Source organism: Schistocerca cancellata, unplaced genomic scaffold, assembly GCF_023864275.1.
Source record: "Schistocerca cancellata isolate TAMUIC-IGC-003103 unplaced genomic scaffold, iqSchCanc2.1 HiC_scaffold_1132, whole genome shotgun sequence".
Taxonomy (NCBI): domain Eukaryota; kingdom Metazoa; phylum Arthropoda; class Insecta; order Orthoptera; family Acrididae; genus Schistocerca; species Schistocerca cancellata.
In genome coordinates, this window is record NW_026047131.1 from 2,701,429 (window position 1) to 2,729,422 (window position 27,994).

Consider the following 27,994-nt stretch of genomic DNA (forward strand, 5'->3'; position numbering starts at 1 on the left):
ACGTACAGTGCAAGCTGTTACTGATTTGTTTGACTGCTAAGTGCTATACCACCTACTGCACTCCTCTGACTTAAGCCCTCGTGAGTTCAACTCGATTTCTAAACTGAAGGAAACACTCCACGGCATTCACTTCAGAACTGCTACAAATTCGTCGGGCAATAGACAGCGCCGCTCGAACTGTCAACACAACTGGCACTGCTAAGAGTATCCTACGACTTCCACATCGCTGGCAACGGGTTTTACAAAATGCTGGTGACTACTTTGAAGGCCAATAAAACTTTGAAACAGGTATGTATTTTGTACGAGCTGTAAACAGATAGTTGCCACTGTTAAAGTTCCCACCCTTGTACATAGACCGTCCAGTCCGAGAATCCAGATAACGTCTACCCATTACTAAGAAAAAGAGGTCTCAACAGAAGGAAGGACAGACAGTAGGATAACAAATGACAAAAAATTTCTTTCATGTGACTTGAATACAAACTAACACTTACAAATTTTATCCTATGCTTCTACTGTGAAACCATGCCTCTTGCCAAATATCATGATTCTGGGACAACAGGAAGTATTGTATTGATTTTGATGACTTTGCGATTATTAAAATGTGTGACATAAATATCCGTACTGTTCGATTGCACTGACTTAGAAGCTAACGAAGACTATAGAGACCTTAGTGTGGGACTTAAATTTCAGCTTGATACTTGTACTCGTTGATGAGAAAAAAAGGGTTCTTAACAGACGGACAAGCAGGCAGTCACATAAATGACAAAAAGATTTCTTTATGTGTTGTAATTACAAATTAACAATTTTAGGTGTTTTTCTTCATTTGTACTGTGAAACCTTGATCCCTATGAAATCTGTTTATTCTGGGTCAACGAGAAGGACCCTACAGGTTTTGATGTATGACTTTGCGAGCAGCAAAATATGTGACATTAACGGCCGTATCTTTTGACCGCATTGACTTAGAAGCTTCAGTTTCTCACTCTGCCAAGTGACTGTAGACCCTTCTATGTGACATACTTCGACTTGGTATGTCCACCCATACGTCAGGAAAAGGGTTTTTAACAGGTGCACATACAGATAGACAGAGAGAGAGAGACACACAGACGGACAACGAAGTGATCCTATAACACTTCCATTTTTACTCTCTGAGGCACAGGTCCCTAAAAATTGGATACTTTTTTTTAAGAGACAGAACTTCGCAAAATGAGCCAGTCAAAAACGTGTTGATCCACCTCCAGCAGTTACGCAAGTAGTTATTTGGCTTGGCGTTGACTGTGTTCTTGGGTGGTATCCTGAGGGATATCATGCCAAATACTGTCCAACTTTCGCGTTAAATCGTCACAATTTCAACCTTAACCCTATTGCTCCCAAAGCGTTCAATTGGGGAGCGAGCGGGTTTGTCAAGCACGAAGAAAAAAATGGTCAAATGTGTGTGAAATCTTATGGGACTTAACTGCTAAGGTCATCAGTCCCTAAGCTTACACGCTACTTAACCTAAATTACCCTAAGGACAAACACACACACACACCCATGCCCGAGGGAGGACTCGAACCTCCGCCGGGACCAGCCGCACAGTCCGTGACTGCAGCGCCTGAGACCGGTCGGCTAAACGCGCTCGGCAAGCACGAAGACAAACAGTAGAAACTCACCCTGTGTGGGCCGGCAATATCTTGCTAAAATATGATGAACGGCAACAAAACGGAGCACAGAATATCGTCGATGTAATGCTGTGCCACAAGGGACAAGTAAACGAATCCTGCTATGAAATGGATTGTCACCCCAGACCATAGCTCCCGGCTGTCTGGCCTATGGCGGGCGACACTCAGGCTGGTATGCCAAAGCTGTGTACAGCGTCTGGCCGTGTGCAGCGGGGAGGGGAGTGCGGGGGGGGGGGGGGCATTATCTTGCTGAAATGTAGTCCCGCAACAGCTTGTCACGGAGGACAACCAAACAGGTCGTAGAATATCGTAGATGTACCACTGTCCTGTAAGGCTCCTTCAGATGACAACCAAAAAGAAATGTCACTCCAGACGATCTCTCCTGCTTGTAGGACCATCTAGTGCTCGACCCTCGTGTTGCTACACCACTGCTGTCCACGGCGTCCTTAGGCACGTCTTTGCTGGTCATCGGTCCTCATTTAGAAGCGGGACTCATCACTGAAGGCAATTACGCTCCAGTCAATGAGATTCCAGGCCAAAAACGCTTCTGTAGAAGCTCTGGCCAATGTTGTGATACCAACCTGGCTGTCGCCAGACAGCCGGGAGTTATGGTGTGGGATGCGATTCCATTTCATAGCAGGATTCATGTGGTTGTCCCTTGCATCGCAGCAGTACGTCGATAATATTCTTCGCCTCATTTTGTTGCCCTTCATGGTAAGCCACCCTGAGCTTAAATTTCAGCAAGATAATGTCCTTCCGCACACGGCGAAAAGTGGTCGTAGGTGGTTGGATACCTTCAAAATGTAATTTGACAAACTGCTAAATAATTTGCTCAGTTGTGTGATGTGAGTGGCAAGAGAACATTCACAGTGTAAATAAGCGATTCTAATGAAATTTGGCAGATAAGTAGAGGGAGTCAAAATAATGCAATACGATTACATACTTTTTTAGTTTTTGCTCAGTTGAGTTTTTAAGCGGTAAAAACCAGCCTATAATCTGCTTGGAACATTAGGCTTAGACCAACACCATTTTCATAGTTTTAAAAGACACTAATGGAGAGTTCGAACCAAGAATTCGGCAATGTCTTTTTGAAGCCTTCGATGTTCATGTGACGTTATTGAAACGTGGCAAACTAACGTTGGACCGCGCCAAAAGATATTTCACAGAAGTTCTCGATAGATCCTAGGTATGGTCAACGTCAAAGAACTGTCCTGAGCGTCGTACCAGAGGAGAAGGAATTCGTTCGTCTGGTGATACGAGATGGCTCGACGTGACATATATAGATATGGACATGGCATTTGCTGTTCCAGAAAGTTTGTGTGAAAGTTTTCAGTCCTAATTCTTCTGAATGAGTATGATATTAGTCTCCACTTGAGAAATAATGTTAATCTACACTTGAGAACCAATGCAGTCACTAGTACATAATCAGTTCTCTCTGGCAAGATTTTCGAATGTACTCAAGTATGCGTTGCTATGAAACAGGGTATTTAGAGGATTGCTCCCCACAATTTTGGGAATCCTGCTAAATGTTGTTTCATATTGATTTGTCTGTAGTGAGTATTATGTGAACAAATATCGTCCATTTCATGTGTATAGTGTAAAAACTTTGTTTTAAGTATTTCCTTATAAATTATCAGGAATGTAGTGATTTTGTATTATAATAATGAGTTACATGTATTTCTGAATTGGAAATTATAAGTATGTGAAACGGTAAGCTAAAAAAAAAAACAAATAACCGTTAATTTAAAAGATCAAATGAAAAATGTAAAATAAATATTTGGAATAGTAATGAATATTTTGATATTTTAATTAGGTATGCTGAAAATACTCTGACATTGTGTAGAGCTCATTTTCCAAAATGGTATTTCAGAGACCAGCATTGTTATATGTGGTTGTTTATGGCATGAAAGAGTCTTTAATTATTTTTATAACAAAAGTTTTCATTTTTAAAAAAAATTAATGGTGGTGGGGTATTCTGTAAAATTTCATATCATTGAAATAGTTGATTACACAGTTTTGAAGAAGATTAATTAAGGGGGGTAGGACGTCAAACTGGTCTACTTGGAGCAGGAGAGGCACCACACGACATTTTAATTTCCACTGTCTATACTTTCACAATTAAATTCATAAAACTTTGTCAACACGACCAGGAAGAATTCAGGATTCAAACTCATAGCAATGTAAGTTCAAAAGTATAGCAAAATAATTTTTTTTACGTGTGAAATTTCATCATTTTTTCACTTACTATTGGCTGCATTTGTTGCTATAGGTACACTTTCCTTCACAAGGAAGAGAGATTCGTCTATGAGTTTTGCACAGCATACAAACCATAGTTACAGGTGTATTTATTCAATTAATGGAAAAATAAATGAGCTGTTACATTTTAAACTTCATGTTTAGAAAAAACTCAAATTTTATAGTTAATTATCTCAATTTTTAGCACAGTTTTTAATAGATTTGGAAAATTCTAGATTTTCATACACCTGTAAGTATGGTTTGTATGCTGTGCAAAATTCATCGAAGAATCTCCCTTACTTATGAAGAAAAGTGTACCTATAGCAACGAATGCAACCAATAGTAAGTGAAAAAATGATGACATTTCACTTGTAACAAAAATATATTTTCTTATATTTTTGAACTTCCACTGCTATGAGCGTGAATCCTAAACCCTTCCTGGTCATGCTGACAAAGTTTTATGAATTTATTTGTAAAAGTATAGACAGTGGAAATTAGAATGTCCTGTGGTGCCTTTCCTGCTCCAAGTAGGCCAGTTTGACGTCCTACCCCCCTTAAATTTCAACTTTTATGTGAAAGACATTTTCTTATTTTTCATGGTTTTTAAGATATTCCCTTTAAACCTAATACGCCAAATTACCTTTTGGGGTGTGTTTTTCTTCTTAAATGGGAAGTCGAAAACATACGTGTTCCATTGATTTGGCCCCTCTACATACACAATAATTTTCATCAGGATCGCTTATTTGCACCTGGGCATGTCCCCTTGTCAGCCATGAAAGCAACAAAAGAACCTGCAGCAAACACAGAGTTACCAAGTAAAAACCAAAGTCACAGACAGACCATGACACTCACCCCCGCAGAAACGATGGACGTTCTCCGTACGTTTACGTGTCCTTCGGGCAATGGACGGGTTATTAGGTTGCTTGAGACACAGAACATGCAACGCTCATTTCTGTCGGTCGGCCGCTACGGTGATTCATGGCGAGCAGCTGTTGTCTGGCGTGCCATGGTGACGTGGCGATCACCAACAGCGGCGGGGCTGTCCATCACAGGACTTCACGCGTGACGAACGATCCAAATTCCTCGTCCAGTTCGCTCGCCACGCAACAGCCTTGGGCCGTCAGTACAAAAGCGTGTGGCACTAAAAATTCTGAGCAGAGTTTTTCTGTGCTCTCGATGCGCACAGCTGGCGAGGAAGAGGACGTGTGAGATGGTACGGCTGGTGTCAGGGTTCAGGGTTACCTAACATACAGACTCCAATATGTCGATACTAAGTGGAGACTACACCCAAAAACTTAGCTTTTGTTCCACTTTGCCAGTATCAACCGCATTTTAAAATCATGGCTGACACGTAAAGGTGTATCAATATCCAAGCTTCGAAATTCAGAACTTCATTGGTTCTTCAGTTGTGAATTTGTAATATGACTTTAATTATACTTTTCAAAACGAACTTTTGGCACTCCGACCTCACTTTCGACATTCAAGATTTTTTAGCTACGTTCACAAGACATAGTTCATTAGTTGTAAGCATTCATTTTACGACAAATATTATTATTTTCCTTTCAGTATTTTTTTCAAGTTTCAAAGTTAAATATTCTTGACTTACCGGAACATAAATGTGATGATAAAGTAAACTATATTTTCCATAATATTCGTGTACAGAAGCATGGAAATATCCCAAGAATACTTCCTGCAAAAATATCATCGACATTGGCTAGTATTTAGGATACAAAAGTTGGCACTGAAATCAGAAAAACAAACTTATAGGAAAATGGATATTAAAATTTTATGAAAAAGTGAATGGTAGTACAGCACCCATTAAAATCCACCAGCACCTTGCTTTCTCCCTTCCTGTTGCTGTGTTCTTCTTCTTGTAATTTCGAAGTCAGGGCAGACCTTTTCTTTTAATTTTTCTTTCACCAGGCAACGTCGTGCTGAATGCTCGATCCGTGCTTGATCTCTAGATAAGCAGATCTTCGTCTGTTAAGGGGGATAGAAGGGTGTGGTGATTCGTGCTTTCTTCAGTCTTCACACATCCCATACTGAATTGAGAAACAGCTTCTACAATACCTGAAAGTATCTTTTTTCCTTCTTTGTTCTTCTTTGGGACACATGGACCAAATGACACTGTGCATACTTTTATTTGCGTTTTGTGTCTTTCCATCAGTGCTTCTTGCCAGCAGTGCACCGGATGACAGTCTGGTACTATCTTGACAACTTTTGTAGTGGTCCCTCGTGCAGTAGATACATAAAATATTTCTTAGACGTACTTGAAATTCGAGTGTAGCCAAATCGTTTTGGAATTTAAGAGTAAACACTTCAAAGATATGAATTAGACATTAAATTTATTTCGACAAAAAATTGAAATTTACGGGTGGTTGTTGTTGTTGTTGTGGTCTTCAGTCCAGAGACTGGTTTGATGCAGCTCTCCATGCTACTCTATCCTGTGCAAGCTTCTTCATCTCCCAGTACCTACTGCAGCCTACATCCTTCTGAATCTGCTTAGTGTATTCATCTCTTGGTCTCCCTCTATGATTTTTACCCTCCACGCTGCCCTCCAACACTAAAGTGGTGATCCCTCGATGTCTCAGAACATGTCCTACCAACCGATCCCTTCTTCTTGTCAAGTTCTCTCACAAACTCCTCTCCAATTCTATTCAATACCTCCTCATTAGTTATGTGATCTACCCATCTAATCTCCGGCATTCTTCTGTAGCACCACATTTCGAAAGCTTCTATTCTGTTCTTGTCTAAACTATTTATCGTCCACGTTTCACTTCCATACATTGCTACACTCCATATAAATACTTTTACAAACAACTTCCTGACACTTAAATCTATACTCGAAGTTAACAAATTTCTCTTCTTCAGAAATGCTTTCCTTGCCATTGCCAGTCTTCATTTGATATCTTCTCTACTTCGACCATCATCAGTTATTTTGCTCCCCAAATAGCAAAACTCCTTTACTACTTTAAGTGTCTCATTTCCTAATTTAATTCCCTCAGCATCACCTGACTTAATTCGATCACATTCCATTATCCTCGTTTTGCTTTTTTTGATGTTCATCTTATATCCTCCTTTCAAGACACTGTTCATTCCGTTCAACTGCTCTTCCAAGTCCTTTGCTGCCTCAGACAGAATTACAATGTCATCGGCGAACCTCAAAGTTTTTATTTCTTCTCCATGGATTTTAATACCTACTCCGAATTTTTCTTTTGTTTCCTTTACTGCTTGCTCAATATTCAGATTGAATAACATCGGGGAGAGGCTACAACCGTGTCTCACTCCCTTCCCAACCACCGCTTCCCTTTCATGCCCCTCGACTCTTATAACCGCCATCTGGTTTCTGTACAAATTGTAAATAGCCTTTCGCTCCCTGTATTTTACTCTGCCACCTTTAGAATTTGAAAGAGAGGTTTCCCGTCAACATTGTCAAAAGCTTTCTCTAAGTCTACAAATGCTAGAAACGTAGGTTTGCCTTTCCTTAATCTTTCTTCTAAGATAAGTCGTAAGGTCAGTATTGCCTCACGTGTTCCAGTATTTCTACGGAATCCAAACTGATCTTCCCCGAGGTCGGCTTCTACTAGTTTTTCCACTCGTCTGTAAAGAATTCGTGTTAGTATTTTGCAGCAGTGACTTATTAAACTGATAGTTCGGTAATTTTCACATCTGTCAACACCTACTGTCTTTGGGATTGGAATTATTATATTCTTCTTGAAGTCTGAGGGTATTTCGCCTGTCTCATACATCTTGCTCATCAGATGGTAGAGTTTTGTCAGGACTGGCTCTCCCAAGGCCGTCAGTAGTTCTAATAGAATGTTGTCTACTCCCGGGGCCTTGTTTCGACTTAGGTCTTTCAGTGCGCTGTCAAACTCTTCACGCAGTATCGTATCTCCCATTTCTTCATCTACATCCTCTTCCATTTCCATAATATTGATACCGGTGGTATCTCCCCTTAAAGGTGCAAACTGCCATAATGATGATAACGATGATGATGATCTGTCCATTAGCCATGTCCATCGCTGCTGATTCTTCGCTCTACAGTCCCCACGGTTTTTTGTCATCATTTCGCCATGCTCCACTTGTCTTCATGTCATCAACCGGCTGGTATCTTCTTCTTCCTCCTTCACTGGTCCTCTAACCAGGTACCATTCGCTCTAAAGCATCCTTTATTATGTAGTTTTTTGCCATCCAGCGTCCTAGCCAATTCTCTTTCCTTCTCTTAAGTGGTTGCATTATTTCTCATTTCTCATTCACACTGTGCGAGGCAACATTATTCGTGAAACTCATTCTGGAAACATTATTCGTAATTTTATCTGCCCATTTGATACCATCAGTTCTTCTGGAAAATCTTTTAACCCTTTCTCCTTTCTCCATGAGAATGTCTGTACTTCGGCATCATTAAGGGTAACACGCCATCCAAATCGCTTCTCTAATCTACAACTGAAGGTATCTTTTTGTTCCACCTACTCACCACAAACCTTCACTTCGAGCATCTTTTATTGTCTTGTAAAAATCGTAGCCTTCTTCACGTTTATCATCATTCTATATTCGTAACATCTAGTGTTCGCGTCTTTTTACATACTGTCAATTGCCTTTTCATTTTTACTTAGCAATACCACATCATAAACAAAACTTTTACACTGTACCATCCTTTTCGCTATTGCACTGTTTGTCTGTTCCTTCTGTTCTCGGTAGAATATTTTATATATTATGAATGAAACAAACACAGTACTGGTGTAATATTCTACAGTATTTACCAAACACATGACCGAAGACAAATTCCAAATGGAATTAAATGCAGTCAAACAAACAACATCAAGCAATGGCTATCCTCCTACCTTAGTTGACTTCATAATGCAAAAAATGTAGAAACATCATGTAGTCTCTGCTTTACCGTGTTCTTGACCAACCAGCTCAAGACTGCAATAAATGGTACGCAATTCCATACTTAGGAACCGTCTCACTGGATCTAGCCAGAAATCTTAAATTCAGGAATGTAAAAATCATTTTATGTGCAGAACACTGCGGGACCCGTTTTGCCCAATGCTAAAGACAGCATCCAGCTTTGGAAAAGAGTGGAATATGTGAAGTTACTTGTAACTGTGGTAAGTTCTATATGGGTCACTCTTACACGGCAATATGTACTGGCCGGAAGGACACTACAGAAGTTGGAAACTTAGAAAAGGAGACTCTACTTTTTCAGGCCACCTGCCTCAAGAAGGCCATAGTTACAAGGTAAAACATGAAGTATTGCATCGCAACTACAAAGGAAGGAAGATGAACTATCTTGAAATAATGGAAATTAATGAATGCACTCACCGCTTCTAACTGCAGATACTTCTCATAATCCCAGCCAGGCCATGTTGTAAACTAACCTTCTTACTCACATGCCCCACTTCCTTTATTTCAGTTACTATAATTCCTCTCGTTATGTTAAAATATTTTTACTTTGTATAATCACAGCTGCTTCACTTCCCAGCTTAATATCACTAGTATGTCTTATCTGTTTCTAATTTAGGACCTATTAAAGACAAGATTATTTTGTTCACCCACATCTTTGGAATACATCACAAAAGTTTATTGTTCAGTTACATTTATATGTGCGTCTATAGTTCATTAGTTAATGTGTGCAATATTTTATCTTAGTTAAACAATCTTACATCGCATTTACACTGAAATAATCTCTCTTTTTTTATTCCTGATTCTGACAGTAACGTTTTTTATCTCTCGAAATGGACACACTCTGTACATGCATTAGTTTAAGATCTTTGATCCGACAAAATTTCCCTGCATCGCAGTACTTATTTCTGTACCTGATGATGCCCAAAAACGATCGTGTAACTAATAATAAATACTGTAGAGTGCTACACAAGAACTGTGTGTGTTTCATTCTTTGTGCTATTGTAACACCGTTCCTTATTTAGAAGCAACTTTTAACTTCATCGTCTAAATACATATCAACAAAGCAGTAGGTGCAAAACAACAATTTTGACTAATCCTCTGCCATTCTTCATCGTCCCACGTAACACTAACTTCCTTAGTACCCAAAGACAGTGTTAAACGGACATTGTAAACGTTATACCCAGGTGGACTGGTCGTAAGCCGTGTGACTCAGTTCATGGTCAGTGACGTGTGTCGCAAAGTCGCAACGCTACAGAACTACAGCGGAATGCAGGGAAACTTTCAGAGGATGGACGCTTGGTGTGGGGACTGCCAGTTGACTCTAACGTAAGTGAATGAAAAGCACTGCACAAAAATACGGCGTGCGTCCCGTCACTCTTCAATTGCGACATATCACGACACCCAGTAAAAATCGTAAAAGTGGAACAACGGCATAAAACAACAAGGGACATTTCAATAAGTAATGGAAGACATTTTTTCTGAAAGCAGGTCGGTGTTATTCAGGATTCCAATACATCATACTATTCCCCACTCTTCTGGCTACAAAACATTATTTTCCATCATAATCTCCTTGCGCCACGTAACTCGGAGGGACTGTATGCCCTCATGGTACCACTCTACTGGTCCACTTCGGGTCCAGCGTCTTGTTGGATCAGTAGTCTCCCCATCATGCACACACACACACACACACACACACACACACACACACACACACACACACACACACACACACTCTGTTAGGCCAACTGATGCAAGTCGGAAAGTGCGAGATCCGGGCTGTGGGGTGGATGAGGAAGCACAGTCCAATGAAGTTTTGTGACTTTCTCTTGGGTGCACAGTGTTGTATGAGGCTTTCTGCTGCCATGGAGAAAAAGTTCGCTTGCATTTTTGTAGCTACAAACACGCTGAAGCCGTCCCTTAATTTCCTAAGGGTACCGCAATACTTCATACTTCACCGTTGCACCAAGAGGGAAGAGATCGAACAGAACAACCTCCTCAAAGTCCCAGAAGACCGTCCTTATCGCTATCGCAGCTGAGGGTGCGGCTTTAAACTTTTTCTTCTGAAGGGGGGTGCTGCGGCGCCATTCCATGGAATGTCGTTATGTTTCCGGTTCGAATAACCCATGTTTCATCGTCTCTGACCATGTTCGACAAAATACTGTAGCGATCAACGTCGTTACGTGCAAGCAGCTCCGCATAGAGGGTCCTTCGTTGCTCTTTGTGGAACCCGGCGGCACGTACCTTTGACTACTCCAACTGGTGGTGGAGTGTTTCGGCACTATCATCAGAGACGTACAGTTGCGCAGCAAGGTGTTTGACTGGGATCAGTCTATCACCTCGAATGATACTGTCCGGACGTCCCAACATTGCAGAAGTCACAGCTGCGTGCGGGCACAAGGAAATCAGGCAGGTTTGCGCGACCTTGTTGCGATGTTGACAGACGCCTCTCCCGACGACTCACCGTGCTTTTGTTCAATGCCAGCTCTCCGTAGACATCTTGTATTCGCTGTGAATATATGAAATGCTCCCGTTTTCCACCGGAAGAAACTCAGTGACACATCTCTCCTTGGAGCGCACCTCCGCTACAGACGCCATTTTGAAGGCTACATGTAGTGCTGCCGCATATCGGCACTTCATGAAACTCTAGGGGCTGAAGCAGGGATGTTCCACGATGTCCCACAACATCGCATTTTTTTCAACCGAAATTGGCCCACAAAATAAATGTAATGCATTACTTATTGAGGCGGGCCGCAGTGGCCGAACGGTTCTAGGCGCTTCATTCTGGAACCGCGCGACCGCTACGGTCGCAGGTTCGAATCCTGCCTCGGGCATGGATGTGTGTGACGTCCTCGGTTAGGTTTAAGTAGTTCTCAGTTCTAGGGGATGATGACGTCAGATGTTAAGTCCCATAGTGCTCAGAGCCATTCCAACTATTTTACTTATTGAACGCCCTCGTAGTTGTAAGAAAAGGTCATGGATCGCAGCGATCCATTCGGAGGATCCTTGAGAAATAGAACTCATTCGCGGCTGGAGCGACTTACAGAACCTTTTGTCGACGACTTCTTCTATATTTCTTCTCACTCTCGGAGCCTTAGTAGGAAGAATTGATAGAGGAGAGAGAGACGAGATAAAATACAAGAGTGGTGCGTCTTGTTACGTATTCATCTAACAAGTGCAAGAGAGTTATCAAGTATGGTCACAGACTACAGGAGAAGCATTCCATACCACGGAGGGTTCAATATTGATTCCCTGAGAACATCCATTCCAAACTGCCAGACAAAAACGTGAGACTCTCAGAAGGGGAGGTAAATGGAAAGTGATGGGTTGAGAGGGGTATGTTATGTTGCTTCAATGTGTACAGAATCGAGTCAAATTATCAAAGATCTTTGTAGTATGAGCCCGCTTGTCAGTACAACTTTGCACCTACTGTGACACTGAACGGTTGTGGCTTTGTTCTTGTGTGCTCTGCTGAGACTAGTTGGCCCATGACTGTCTGGTCCTCGACATCCTGGATATCGGCACTGGGTCAGAGCTGACGTGCAAGTGGCTCCAACAGATGTTGTATTGGGGACGTATCGTCCTGGCTTTCAGAGTACATAATATGCCCGTCACTGCATGGAGACACGTTCCATATTCAGACGAGTATTGTCCTGTTGAAAAATGGCATCATGGTAATGCCATATGAGAAACAACATAAGACGTCTCAGCATGTCCTTGAGTTACAGCTGTTCTGTCAGAGTTGTCATCAGTTGCTACCAGCTGTGACCTAAAGTCATACCCGATGGCTCAGCCCACAATGTGGGACCGATCACCTCGCTGTCTGGTCCCCTCGCCCCCCATACAACCAACCAACCAACCAGTCACCCCACCGTGACATCAGGTTGAACACCTCTCTGCCTCTCCAAAACAATGGAACAATGGAATCTTTTCCCAGCAAGCCGCGGTGCTCGCCAATGATCGTCACCGACAGTAGTACAGACCCATGGTTCGACACTGAGCAGAATGCTACGCCTTTCACAAGCAGTCCAAGTTTCCTGGTCATGGCACCACTCTGAATGCTTGTGTGACGAGGTTGATGGATCTCTACATATGGGATGGCAATCCATAACTGCGTCTGTTGCCAGTCTCTTAACAGTGCCACAGGATGACCTAATGTTGCACGGAATTCATTTGTTGTTCTCAGATAGCAGGTGGACATATGAAGGGGTTACCATGTGTCTAGCACACAACACGACGATCCTCCATTTTGGAGGTCATAATTGGCGGATCAGACCCTTGAAAATGAGTATACCTGCCATAACGTTTTCAACAGTCGAACATCGGGCCACTGTCTCATACGAACGCCTTACAAATTTTATACGCTGTCATTATGACCACCTGCTTAATAGCTTGTCTGTCCGTTTTTGGAACGATATACACCATTGCGTCTGCGTATCAGACAGTTTATTGGTAGGTTTGTGTAGGTATGTGACATTAGATGCCTAGGAACAGGTCATATAATTGGCGTAATTAACGGGTCGCCGATTTGTGGTCTCGGCGATGATGCCAGATTGTGGGTTCCATAGGATTCATATCAGGCGAATTTGGTCGCCGATCTCAAGATAACGCTCCTCAAACCACTGTAGCACGGTTCTTGCTCCGAGACACGGAACACTGTACTGCTGAAAGACGACATCGGGGAAGACAACAAGCATAAAGGGAACCCGGTGCTTTGCAGCTGTCAGCGCGTCCTATATTACGCGCGGCATGTTTCGAGCCGCCGTTCACCTCGATGACGGCGTTTGTGGAGACGACCATCGACCTATCGTAGCAAAAATATGATTCACCTGAAGAGCCGACACTTTTCCATTGATCAACGTTCGAATTCCGGTGATCTCGTTCCCACTGCAGTCGGAATTGATGATGTAGTTGGGTCAAGATGCGAACAAGTACGGGTTGCCTGCTGTGGAGCTCCATGTTCAACGATATACCTTGAACAGTGTGCTCCGAAACACTTGTGCGTACACGAGCATTGTGTTCTTTCAGCAGAGATGCCACAGACCACCATTACAGAGCAGCGAAGCCTCCGAACCCCACTTTCCCTGAAGAGTCGTGGTCATTTATCGCCTAGTAGTAGTTCCACTGTCCTCCTACCTCTTTCTGCAGACGCTCACGATAGTAGCACGTGAATACATCTACATCTACATCTACATCCATACTCCGCAAGCCACCTGACGGTGTGTGGCGGAGGGTACCTTGAGTACCTCTATCGGTTCTCCCTTCTATTCCAGTCTCGTATTGTTCGTGGAAAGAAGGATTGTCGGTATGCCTCTGTGTGGGCTCTAATCTCTCTGATTTTATCCTCATGGTCTCTTCGCGAGATATACGTAGGAGGGAGCAATATACTGCTTGTCTCTTCGGTGAAGGTATGTTCTCGAAACTTTGACAAAAGCCCGTACCGAGCTACTGAGCGTCTCTCCTGCAGAGTCTTCCACTGGAGTTTATCTATCATCTCCGTAACGCTTTCGCGATTAGTGAATGATCCTGTAACGAAGCGCGCTGCTCTCCGTTGGATCTTCTCTATATCTTCTATCAACCCTATCTGGTACGGATCCCACACTGCTGAGCAGTATTCAAGCAGTGGGCGAACAAGCGTACTGTAACCTACTTCCTTTGTTTTCGGATTGCATTTCCTTAGGATTCTTCCAACGAATCTCAGTCTGGCATGTGCTTTACCGACGCTCAACATTATATGATCATTCCATTTTAAATCACTCCTACTGCGTACTCCCAGATAATTTATGGTATTAACTGCTTCCAGTTGCTGACCTGCTATTTTGTAGCTAAATGATAAAGGATCTATCTTTCTGTGTATTGGCAGCACATTACACTTGTCTACATTGAGATTCAATTGCCATTCCCTGCACCATGCGTCAATTCGTTGCAGATCCTCCTGCATTTCAGTACAATTTTCCATTGTTACAACCTCTCATCATCTGCAAAAAGCCTCAGTGAACTTCCGATGTTATGTATATTGTGAATAGCAACGGTCCTACGACACTCCCCTGCGGCACACCTGAAATCACTCTTACTTCGGAGGACTTCTCTCCATTGAGAATGACATGCTGCGTCCTGTTATCTAGGAACTCCTCAATCCAATGACACAATTGGTCTGATAGTCCATATCTTCTTAATTTGTTCATTAAACGACTGTGGGGAACTGTATCGAACGCCTTGCGGAAGTCAAGAAACACGGCATCTACCTGGGAACCCGTGTCTATGGCCCTCTGAGTCTCGTGGATCAATAGCGCGAGCTGGGTTTCACACGACCGTCTTTTTCGAAACCCATGCTGATTCCTACAGAGTAGATTTCTAGTCTCCAGAAAAGTCATTATACTCGAACACAATACGTGTTCCAAAATTCTACAACTGATCGACGTTAGAGATATAGGTCTATAGTTCTGTACATCTGTTCGACGTCCCTTCTTGAAAACGGGGATAATCGACCACCTTCGCCGTTTTCCCGATACTTGTTCACAGACTCTGCACAATAATAATCTGCCTTTCTCAAAGTCTCTTACCTTAATGGATTTCCCCATTTGCAGCCCACATCTTCGCTACGGTGATCCCCCGTCGGTGTGTGCTCCACTTACATACTTTTGTTACCATGTCACTTGTCCGCAACACCACCAGGCGCCACTCAAAGCCGCGTTGGGCAGTTTTGGCTTACCATTGTTTATTGCACTGTTCTACCGGATGGCCACTTCGTAGACCAACAATGAGCCCCTATCAAACTGTGCCAGGTGCTGATAACGCAATCTCACACAAGTACGCAATATCTTCTTGTCCAAAGTGATGACTCAACATCTGATGCAGTTCACGCCCCTTATACTCCCTACCGTGCAAGGTAACAACGCTGACAATGAACGACATTAATCTGCACTCTAAAGACCATTTTGCCCCTCATACACAACTGCTTCTCGTAACACTGACATCCGAACACGTCGATTCTCTCTCTCTCTCTCTCTCTCTCTCTCTCTCTCTCTCTCTATCTCTCTCTTTCTCCCTTTTTTCAGGCAGTGTAGAGGTAGTGTACACTTCATTTTTTCCCGCTGACGTGGGAGACATCTGCGCATCAGAAGCTTCCGTACATCTAATGTTGAGTAAAAGTTTACATTCGTTCTCAAGTGTCCGTGGAATTCCCACACGCAACAGTCGCTTCGGGGAAACCCCTAACTTAACTAACTGCACCATTCATCAAGATGACGCCCTAGCAATGCATGACGATCGTCTAGGCGGCTACGAGCTCTTATATGAAAACAATTCGTCTAGGCTGGGACATACTGAAATGTAGCATACATTTAGCCACTATCGTTCCATTAACTCACGTTTGGTATTGGTATCCCGAAGAAGCAGTTTGGAGTACACTGAGTTTCACTTATTTTGTTGTTGTTGTGGTGGTCTTCAGTCCTGAGACTAGTTTGCTGCAGCTCTCCATGCTACTCTATCCTGTGCAAGCTTCTTCATCTCCCAGTACCTACTGCAACCTACATCCTTCTGAATCTACTTAGTGTATTCATCTCTTGGTCTCCCTCTACGATTTTTACCCCCAACGGTGCCCTCCAATACTAAATTGGTTATCCCTTCATGCCTCAGAACATGTCCTACCAACCGATCCCTTCTTCTAGTCAAGTTGTGCCACAAACTCCTCCCCTATTCTACTCAATACCTCCTCATTAGTTATGTGATCTACCCATCTAAACATCCGCATTCTTCTGTAGAACCACATTTCGAAAGCTTCTATTTTCTTCCTGCCCAACTATTTATCGTCCATGTTTCACTTCAATACATGGCTACACTCCATACAAATACTTTCAGAAACCACTTCCTGACACTTAAATCTATACTCGATGTTAACAAATTTCTCTTCTTCAGAAACGCTTTCCTTGCCATTGCCAGTCTACATTTTATATCCTCTCTACTTCGACCATCATCAGTTATTTTGCTCCCCAAATAGCAAAACTCCTTTACTACTTTAAGTGTCTCATTTTCTAATACAATTCCCTCAGCATCATCCGACATAATTCGACTACATTCCATTATCCTCGTTTTGCTTCTGTTGACGTTCATCTTATATCCTCCTTTCAAGACACTGCCCATTCCGTTCAACTGCTCTTCCAAGTCCTTTGCTGTCTCTGACAGAATTATAATGTCATCGGCGAACCTCAAAGTTTCTATTTCTTCTCGATGGATTTTAGTACCTACTCCGAATTTTTTTTTGTTTCCTTTACTGCTTGCTCAATATACAGATTGAATAACATCGGGGAGAGGCTACAACCCTGTCTCACTCCCTCCCCAACCACTGCTTCCCTTTCATGTCGCTCGGCTCTTATAACTACCATCTGGTTTCTGTACAAATTGTAAATAGCCTTTCGCTCCCTGTATTTTACTCCTGCCACCTTCAGAATTTGAAAGAGAGTATTCCAGTCAACATTGTCAAAAGCTTTCTCTAAGTCTACAAATGCTAGAAACGTAGGTTTGCCTTTCCTTAATCTTTCTTCTAAGATAAGTTGCAGGGTCAGTATTGCCTCACATGTTCCAATATTTCTACGAAATCCAAACTGATCTTCCCCGAGATCGGCTTGTACCAGTTTTTCCATTCGACTGTAAAGAATTCGCGTAAGTATTTTGCAGCTGTGACTTATTAAACTGATAGTTCGGTAATTTTCACATCTGTCAACATCTGCTTTCTTTGGGATAGGAATTTATTTTATGCTATTAAAAAACTCATCTTCACAAACAGGGCACTAATGAATTTGCACTGGTGTGCAAAACTTATGCGGAAGAAATTATTACGTGATGTGTCACTGCCGAACAACATAGCTCAATGAAACTTGATGCACACATAGGAAGAACTGCTGCAGTATACTGGAGAAGATAACACAAAAAACACGCATTTGGACGAAAATAAATTACACTTTTTTATGACAGTAATTACAACGAAGTATTACACTGTAGCGCCGAAGGAAGTGGCATAGGCATGAGTACTCAAATACAGAGATATTTAAACAGGCAGAATACGGCGCTGCGGTCGGCAACGCCTATATAAGACAAGTGTCTGGCGCAGTTGTCAAATCGGTTACTGCTGCTACAACGGCAGGTTATCAAGATTTAAGTCAGTTTGAACGTGGTGTTATAGTCGACGCACGAGTGATGGGACACAGCGTCTCCGAAGTAGCGATGAAGTGGGGGTTTTGCCGTACGAACATTACACGAATGTACCGTGAATATCAGGAATCCGATAAAACATCAAATCTCAGACATCGCTACGGCCGGAAAAAAGATCCTACAAGAATTGGACCAATGACAGCTGAAGAGACTCGTTCAGTGTAACAGAAGTGCTCCAGATTTCAAAGCAGGATGATCAATAAGTTTCACCGTGCGATCCATTCAACGAAACAATATCGATACGGGCTTTCGAAATCGAAGGCCCTCTCGTGTACCCTTGATGACTGCATCACACAAAGCTTTACGCCTCGCCTGGGCCCGTCAACACAGACATTGGACAAGGTGATGATTGGAAACATTTTGCCTGGTCGGACGAGTCTCGATTCAAATCGTATCGAGCGGATAGACGTACACGGATATGGTGACCAACTGATGAATCCATGGACCCTGCAGCAGGGGACTGTTCAAGGTAGTGGAGCCTCTGTAATGGCTTGGGGGTGTGTGCGGTTGGGGTGACATGGGATCCCTGATACGTCTAGATACGACCCTGACAGGTGACACGTACGTAAGCATCCTGACTGATCATCTGCATCCATTCATGTCCATTGCGCATTACGACGAACTTTGGCAATTCCAGCAGGACAATGCGACGCCCCACAAGTCCAGAATTGCTAAAGAGTGGCTCTTCTGAGTTTAAACACTTACGATGGCCGCTAAACTCCCCAGACGCGAAAATTATTGAGCATTGGGATGCCTTGTAACGTGCTGTTCAGAAGAGATCTCCACCCGCTCGTACTCTTACGGATTCATGGATAGCCCTACAGGATTCATGTGTCAGTTCCCTCTAGCACTAGTTCAGACATCAGTCGAGTTCATCCCACGTTGTGTTGCGGCACTTCTGCGTGCTCGCGGTGGCCTTACACGATATTAGGGAGGTGTACCAGCATCTTTGGGTCTTCAGTGTAAATCATAATTATATCAGAGAGATGAACACAATGGCAGCTGTGAAAATCGCGACCAAGCCGGTTACTTCTACTCACAAAAACTCACTGTCTCATCCACTAGAGTTAGATCAGCTACTAAAAATAATAAACAAAATTTGGTTGGCATGTTATTATACTGGAATAAAAAATGACAACACATCTATCTGCTAAAGCATTCCTTATTAATCAAGAACACAGGAACACTTTGATAGTGTCACAGGGTTATTTGGTAAGCGTGATAGCGTTACGGAGATGTTTAACAAACTCAAGTGGCAGACTCTGCAAGAGAGGCGCTCTGCATCGCGGTGTAGCTTGCTCGCCAGGTTTCGAGAGGGTGCGTTTCTGGATGAGGTATCGAATATATTGCTTCCCCCTACTTATACCTCCCGAGGAGATCACGAACGTAAAATTAGAGAGATTAGAGCGCGCACAGAGGCTTTCAGACAGTCGTTCTTCCCGCGAACCATACGCGACTGGAACAGGAAAGGGAGATAATGACAGTGGCACGTAAATTGCCCTCCGCCACACACCGTTGGGTGGCTTGCGGAGTATAAATGTAGATGTAGATAGACATTTCGTCCCATAATTGCAAGCAAGAAGAGACAAGTGAAGTAACACAACCGAGATTTTTTTTAGCAATGTGAACAAAAAAAAATTAATCAGCGTTATACAGAGAATACAAGAGTTTAAGGCATATGTATTCAAAAACATTATGCTAGTTCCTCGCTCGATGAAAACTTATTTCTGTTCGTACTGTGGTCTTCTTTGCGAAAACCAATTTATTGGCCTAGAGCGCTTAGTTTCGGTAACATACATTGCCATCTTCAGATCCAGAGTACCAGGCAGTGATAGCTACCTCAAACAGTGCTTAAACCACTCTGTTTCAAGTTACTATTACGCAATATGCATATGAAAGTAGAGCCATTACAATGACATGCCCTGGAACATCAGTAGAAATACGTACGCCATGTCCTCTCGGGTATTAGACAGTCATATAGAAAGAAACAAAGAAGCATTCCCTGCTTCCCCCCCCCCTTCCCCTCTCCTCAGAGGCCAGTTACAAATAGTGTTGGTGCTGCGATAGTTTCCACGATACATTTGTAAGCCGTTTTGTTGCACCGTAATGCAGCACACCAAATTAAAAGAACCCAGGATATGCAGGTGCTAAGAGAGAATTTTCAAGCAGTTATCCGGCCACTGTATTTCGAGGTGTCTCCTTTAACAAATGTCAGCCGATTGGCATTCCTCTCTCTCTCAAGAGCTAGCGATACAGACGGACGGACAAGCTCTGACTATCTTATTCTTTTGTCTTGTACAACTGGAATACAAATCAGAGCTGTGTTATTGTTACAAATCAGTAATAGAAATAACTACTGGCCATTAAAATTGCTACACCACGAAAATGACGTGCTACAGACGCGAAATTTAACCGACAGGAAGAAGATGCTGTGATATGCAAATGATTAGCTTTTCAGAGCATTCACACAAGGTTGGCTCCGGTGGCGACACCTACAACGTGCTGACATGAGAAAAGTTTCCAACCGATTTCTCATACACAAACAGCAGTTGACCGGCGTTGCCTGGTGAAACGTTGTTGTGATGCCTCGTGTAAGGAGGAGAATTGCGTACCATCACGTTTCCGACTTTGATAAACGGCGGATTGTAGCCTATCGCGATTGCGGTTTATCGTATCGCGACATTGCTACTCGCGTTGGTCGAGATCCAATGAGTGTTAGTAGAATATCGAATCGGTGGGTTCAGGAGGGTAATACGGAACGCCGTGCTCGATTCCAACGTCCTCGTATCACTAGCAGTCGAGATGACAGGAATCTTATCCGCATGGCTGTAACGGATCGTGCAGCTATGTCTCGATCCCTGAGTCAACGGATGGGGACGTTTGCAAGACAACAACCATCTGCACCAACAGTTCGACGACGTTTGCAGCAGCACGGACTATCAACTCGAAGACCATGGCTGCGGTTACCCTTGACGCTGCATCACAGATAGCAGGGCCTGCGATGGTGTACTCGACGACGAACCTGGGTGCACGAATGGCAAAACGTCATTTTTTCGGATGAATCCAGTTTCTGTTTACTGCGATGGTCGTGATGGTCGCATGCATGTTTGGCTACATCGCGGTGAACGCACATTGGAAGCGTGTATTCGCCATCGCCTTACTGGCGTATCACCCGGCGTGATGGTATGGGGTGCCATTGGTTACACGTCTCGGTCACCTCTTGTTCGCATTGACGGCACTTTGAACAGTGGACGTTACATTTCAGATGTGTTACGAGCCGTGGCTCTACCCTTCATTCGATCCCTGAGAAACCCTACATTTCAGCAGGATAATGTACGACCGCATGTTGCAGGTCCTGTACGGGCCTTTCTGGATACAGAAAATGTTCAACTGCTGCCCTCGCCAGCACATTCTCCAGATCTCTCACCAATTGAAACCGTCTGGTCAATGGTGACCGAGCAACTGGCTCGTCACGATACGCCAGTCACTACTCTTGATGAACTGTGATATCGTGTTGAAGCTGCATGGGCAGCTGTACCTGTACACGACATCCAATCTCTGTTTGACTCAATGCCCAGGCGTATCGAGGACGTTATTACGGCCAGAGGTGGTTGTTCTGGGTACTGATTTCTCAGGATCTATGCACCCAAATGGCGTGAAAATGTAATGACATGTCAGTTCTAGTATAACATATTTGTCCAATGAATACCCGTTTATCATCTGCATTTCTTCTTGTTGTAGCAATTTTAATGGCCAGTAGTGTACGTTACACTGTGTTTTTAGAAGATTTTCTAGAGAAAAGCCGCTTCACAAGGTCTCGGGCGATTTTAAAAACTGCGTTAAAAGCTATACAGTGTTTCTGTAAAAGAATGGTGGCTCTATACTTCCCATTTGCAGAAATTTACTAATGTAAGTCATCATTTCAGAGCTGCCAAATGTAATGTAAAATTATTGTCAGAAGTCGACTCGCATGTGTGAAACAAACACACGCATCAAATGTGTGAGTAAAATAGTCTCTGCATTGGACATATTATTTACCATTTCACTGACTGTTTGTTAAAATACGTTAGTGGCGCAATTCCAGCTTCTAAGACTTCTAGTGACCTTATACACTCGACTATGCACCATTGCATCATCTTCTGCAGCAAGTTAAGGTTTATGATTTTGCATCATCTTCTGCAGCAAGTTAAGGTTTATGATTTTCACGGCAGAATGAGTAACTAATGAATTTGACATGAAACTGATAAAAAGCAAAAGATCTCGTCAGATATTTCACGTAGCTTTCGTGGTGGATATCAGTGTGGACGAATTACAACCAGTGTTCCGCGGGAATGCCGCTCTCGTAACCTTAATATTTCTTGACTAGATGGTAGTGGTTAGACGTCGTTTAATACTGCTTTCTTTTTTATCTCAGAGTGTGGTAACTGTAATTTTCTTTGCAAGAAGACGCCACAATTTCTTGTCTTTAAGATTCATCGTAAAACAGGGTTCGTAGTGGAACCGAACATTTCGTAGTATCCTTCTCTCATTACCTTTGATCGTTTAATCAGTGAATAAAGACGATAATCTTTAAGGAAGGCCTGTCCAAATTAATTTCAGACTCTTACAAGTAGGTGAAATCCACGTCAACAGTTATTTTTGCGAATTATTATAAAGTCAGTTTTCATTAATGATGGCAGTCAAAGATCCTATTGTAAGTAGGCTGTTTATATTTTCTTATTGGCAACGTTACGTAGCGCTCTGTATGAAAATCACTGGCTGTGCTGTGTGCAGTCTGTGGCTAGTTTGCATTGTTGTCTGCCATTGTATTGTTGGGCAGCGGCAGCTGGATGTGAACAGCGCGTAGCGTTGCGCAGTTGGAGGTGAGCCGCCAGCAGTGGTGGATGTGGGGAGAGAGGTGGCGGAGTTTTGTAATTTGTCATGAACTGCTATATATATATATGATGATATTAAGGTAAATACAGTGTTTGTTCTCAATTAAAATCTTTCATTTGCTAACTATCCCTATCAGTATTTAGTGCCTTCTGTAGTTTGAATCTTTTATTTAGCTGGCAATAGTGGCGCTCGCTGTATTGCAGTAGTTCCAGTAACGAAGATTTTTGTGAGGTAAGTGATTTGTGAAAGGTATAGGTTAAAGTTACTCAGGGCCATTCTTTTGCAGGGATCTTTGATAGTCAGATTGCGTTGCGCTAAAAACATTGTGTGTCAGTTTAAGCACAGTCTTGTATAATTTGTTCTAAGGGGACGTTTCATACGTGTAAAATTGTTATAAGGGTATGTTTCACTATGCCTATATTAACTTTCGTTCGGTTTGGCGAAAAAATGATTGCGGCGCTGCGCTGCGTAATGTAGCGATCGGAAATAATTCAATTTCTCGCAGTTTCAGCTTTGAATTAATTCCTGTTCTATGTCACTTCCCTGAATTCACTTTAAAAATTAATTAGCAGTTCTTTTTAATAATGAAACTTTTTCCTTTCACAAAGATAATTATTTTCAAGTAAAGCGGATGGTACTTCTGAAAATAAAGTTTTTAATACTTTTAGACTATATATTTTCACAGTTAAGTCATAAGCGCTCACACGAGCTAACACAATACAGACAACGTGAGACAGGATGAGCTGAGACAAAATGACAAAATGAGAGCGAGACACTATTGTCTCGACTATTTATAGAATTATACAAAAAAGCTGACGTAACTATAACTTCTTACGCCAAATGTTTTATGTACAGTACTTATTCTTTTTAAATGGTTATTCCTGAAAAATTCACAAGCATACAAAAATATCATCGAAACTATTTAATATCATCCCTTATGACCGTATAAGAGTGGATGAACCGATCCTGCTTGTGGGAAGAATCTTTTCTGAATGTCTAAATGAAGTGCTGCTGTTATTGTCTAACCTACGCGTCATTCGGACCATACCGTATTGTATAATACTCACATTTCCCTCCAGCCTAAGAATATTTTCTAAGAATATTAAACATTTTCCTCCATATCACGTTACTGAGCGCTCTTTGCACGTCTGCAAACGCTGTGGAACGTGTCTCGGTATTTCTTAAGTCTTGGATCCATTATCAATCACAATCTCAAAACTGCCTCTCTCGTACCCTTATAGCGTTAAAAAAGATTTAGCTTAGATGAACGGCAGAAAGAATGGGACCTCTTCAGGCCAAACATATGACCTCGTCTGATTTATACAGCATCGTCTCATCTGCATATGAATGGCTCGTTGGCAATAAAGCAGCAAGCAACTTTAATAGCAAAATGATCCCCGTGTTGTGGGAGCAAAGCTAGTCCGTCTCCCTTGAATGAAAGGAAACTGTTTTTTTTTTTCAGGTCCTTGTTCCTGTGCAGATTTATTTGAGACTCATTACATCATTTTTCAGTCTTTTAATAAATGTTTTCGGAACCTCATTCAAAACTAAATTAGCTTATTAAAGAGACAAAACTTCCGGCGACAGTTTCTTGCCAGTTTTCTGTGCCAAAATACTACGTCTACATCTAAATCTACATCTATACTCTGCAAACCACCTTGAGGTGCATGGCAGAGGGTATGTCCAACTCTACCAGTTATTGGGGGTTTCTTCCCATTCCATTCACGTATGGAGCGCGGGAAGAATGATTGTTTAAATGCGTCTGTGCCTGCAGTAATTATTCTAATCTTATCTTCACGATTCTTATGAGAATAATACGTAGCAGTCGTAGTATATTCCTAGAGTCATCATTTAAGGTCGGGTTTTTGAAACTTTGTTAGCAGACATTCTCGCGATAGTTTACGCCCATCTTCAAGAGTCTTCAGTTCAGTCCCTTCGATATCTCGGTGACATTCTCCCACGGCTCCAGCAAACCTGCGACAATTCGTGCTGCCCTTCTCTGTATACGTTCAATACCCTCTGCTAGTTCCGTTTGGTATGGGTTCCACACACTTGAACAGTATTCTAGCATTGGTCGCACGAGTGTTCTGTAAGAGATGTCCTTTGCAGACTCATTGCACCTACCCAGTATTCTACCAATAATCTGAAGTCTACTACCTGCTTTACACACGTTTGTTCCACTCGCGGTTTGAGACTTGCGATGTGTTGGTATTTGCCTCGACAGTTGAGAAAAAAAGTAGAGGGATCCAGGTTTCAAGGCACCAACGACTTGCCAAGGGAGGCAAATTGTGGTATCCTTTCTGAAGGTATCACTAGCATCTGCATCTACGTGAGTGGTCTGTAACACATCCTTACATTTTTGGTAGAGTTCTATGATTCTCTTTCGATTCCTTTAGCATCCCATGTGGGGAAAAACGAAAACTTAAGTCCTTCAGTACGAGCTCTTCCCTTCTTCTTCCTCTGCTGCTGCTGCTACCACTGCCGCCACCGCCTTTCTTATGTTTGTCCGTCTCATTCTGTGGATGTACTGAATCAGTTGCTATGCCATCTCTTGGGTGATCGTCGGTGAGGCCATTTTCCATGTCGTCGTCCATGTTTATAAATTTTAGTTTTAGACACCCTTTCTTTCCAGATGATCCTCCTAACTTATTTTCCTTGTCTTCTTCCGTTTATTTGTATCTTATACTCCACACTGTTCACTTTTCGGTACAGCTGTTCTTTTGTCCACGTGGTTACTACTTGGGCCCCTCTTAGCGGCTTCATTTCCACTCAAGTTGTTTTATCTTTCTTGTTTCTACTCTAGTTTCTGCTCCATATGTCATAACCAGACGCACCATAGTTTTTATGTTTCTATTTTCGCCTCAGCGTCATACATGTGTTTCTCCAGACACTATTTTGCTGGCATCCGGCTACACTTACTCCTTCTGTCACCTGGTTTTTCAACTTCAGCGGTTAAGTAGTAGTAGCTGTTGAGAACACTCACTTGCTAATTAAAGTTCAACCACTTTTTCAGTTGACACATCATCTACTTTCAACTACATCTTACAGGTGTTTCCGTTATTACCATACCTTAGTTTTTTGGATAAGGTTTCCTTGTTATATTGCTTAGCTGTTTAAGTAAATTTATCGTGAAACCTTTGTAAAATATCGTCATTATCTGCTATCAGTACAGCAGAATCCGCATAACATATAAAATTTACCACTTTGTTACCCATTTTAAAGGCTGGTTTCTTTTTTATAGCATCTATGACGTAGTACATTCTTTAGGCGTACGGGAATGGGCTTAATGAGTCTACTTGTCTACTTCCCTTATCTATTATAATTTTACCTGTGAATTCCGCATGTGTTTTAATTCTCGTTCTATCACTTGTATACAGAGGGGTCTAAAAAATGTATCCACGGTTTAAAAGTCCATAACATGCAATCTAATTGACGGAGTTGTCTCATTTTTGATGAAAGTGTAGCTTAAAGTCCAACTTAAATATATCACTGTAGGTTTTAGAAATGGCTACCATTAACATCCACACGCAAACGTTGTCGCCGAACTGCAGCACGAACTACTGACTGCAACGTGTTCAGTTGGATATTTGCACATGAATGTACGATGGATTCCCGAAGTTCAGCCAGTGTGCGTGGTGTTTGTCGGTAAACTACGTCCTTTAGTGTTCCCCACAGGTAAAAGTCCTGAGGAGATAGGTCTGGGGAATGTGGTGGGTACTCCACAGCACCTCTACGGCCTATCCATCTCCTGGTAGATTTTCGTCGAGATACGCCCTAACACGATTTTGGTAGTGGACTGGGTCACCATCTTACTGAAAGTAAACTCTTCCGTCTCCATACAAGTCTCCGATGGTAGGCAAAATGGATGTCTGAAGCTTCTGAAGGTACATGTCACCGGTAACTGTGCCGTCAGAGAAGAATGGCCCAATCAAGCCCCGGTAACACAACCCACGCCACACATTTACTTCTGGCAAATTCACGGACGTTCGGATTTTCGGCAGCCCAGTAGATGCAGTTGTGGAGATTTACTGTACCACTGAGTTGGAACTGTGCCTCATCAGACCACACAATCATCTCTGCAAACTCTTCATCGTTGCGCACCACGTTAGTAAACCACTCGCAGTACTCCAGTCTACGATCTAGGTCGTCCTCGTTCATTGCGTGTAGCAGTCGTGGGATGTAGCACTTCCACTTTGCTGTCTTCAAAATTCGCCGAACACTTGAGCGATTCACTCCAGTTTCTCGGGCACACTGTCTCACAGACTTCTGCGGTGAGCGAGTGAATTGTTGTAACACACGACGGGAGTTAGCTGGACTTGCTACTGTTACAGGTCGTCCAGATCGTTGTTTGTGTACATCTTTACCACAGCCTTCAGCTTCAAATTTGTGTCGTATGCGACGAATCGTTAAACGTGTCGGCGGCTCTGTTTGATACTCATTTTACCATTGCTGGTGAACCTCATTAATGTTTTCGTACTTAGAACAGCACTTCAAAACTGACTTCCTTTCATCGAATGTAAGCCTTGCGCCAGCCATGTTTACTCGAGTGACTAGGTGCAACTAAGAACAAAACACTGACTATCTGGCGACTGTCGTCTGACAAAACAAAACAACGCATGTGTGGCGATTGCCGGAACTACAAACTATTACACTACCAAAGATAAGACAACTCCGTCAGTTAGTTTGTCAGTTATGGACTTTTAAACAGTGGATACATTTTTTTGGACCCCTCTGTATTTACAGGCTGTAACAGGTGCAAGTGTAGAGATTTTTATATATGGTACCTTAATATTTACACGCCTCAGTGATTTGGTTGTTTCTTGTCTTTATCAAAAGAGTCTTCCCAGAAACACGTAACAAATTTACAGCATGATGTTTCCTGAAATGCTACACGTGTCTGAAATTGCGGCTTTTTTACGGTTCACTATCCTGGCTTCTAAAAGGAAACATGTTATGGCTGACATCAAGCAGAAACTCGTTATTAGAGATGAGCTGAACTGAGGTTCTTCGCAGAAAGCCTTTGCTGCCGAGTACGTTGTTGGACGAGCAACTGTTTATGACCAAACTTTAACAGACGAAGAAATAATCAAAAGCGTACAGAGAAGTTACCATGA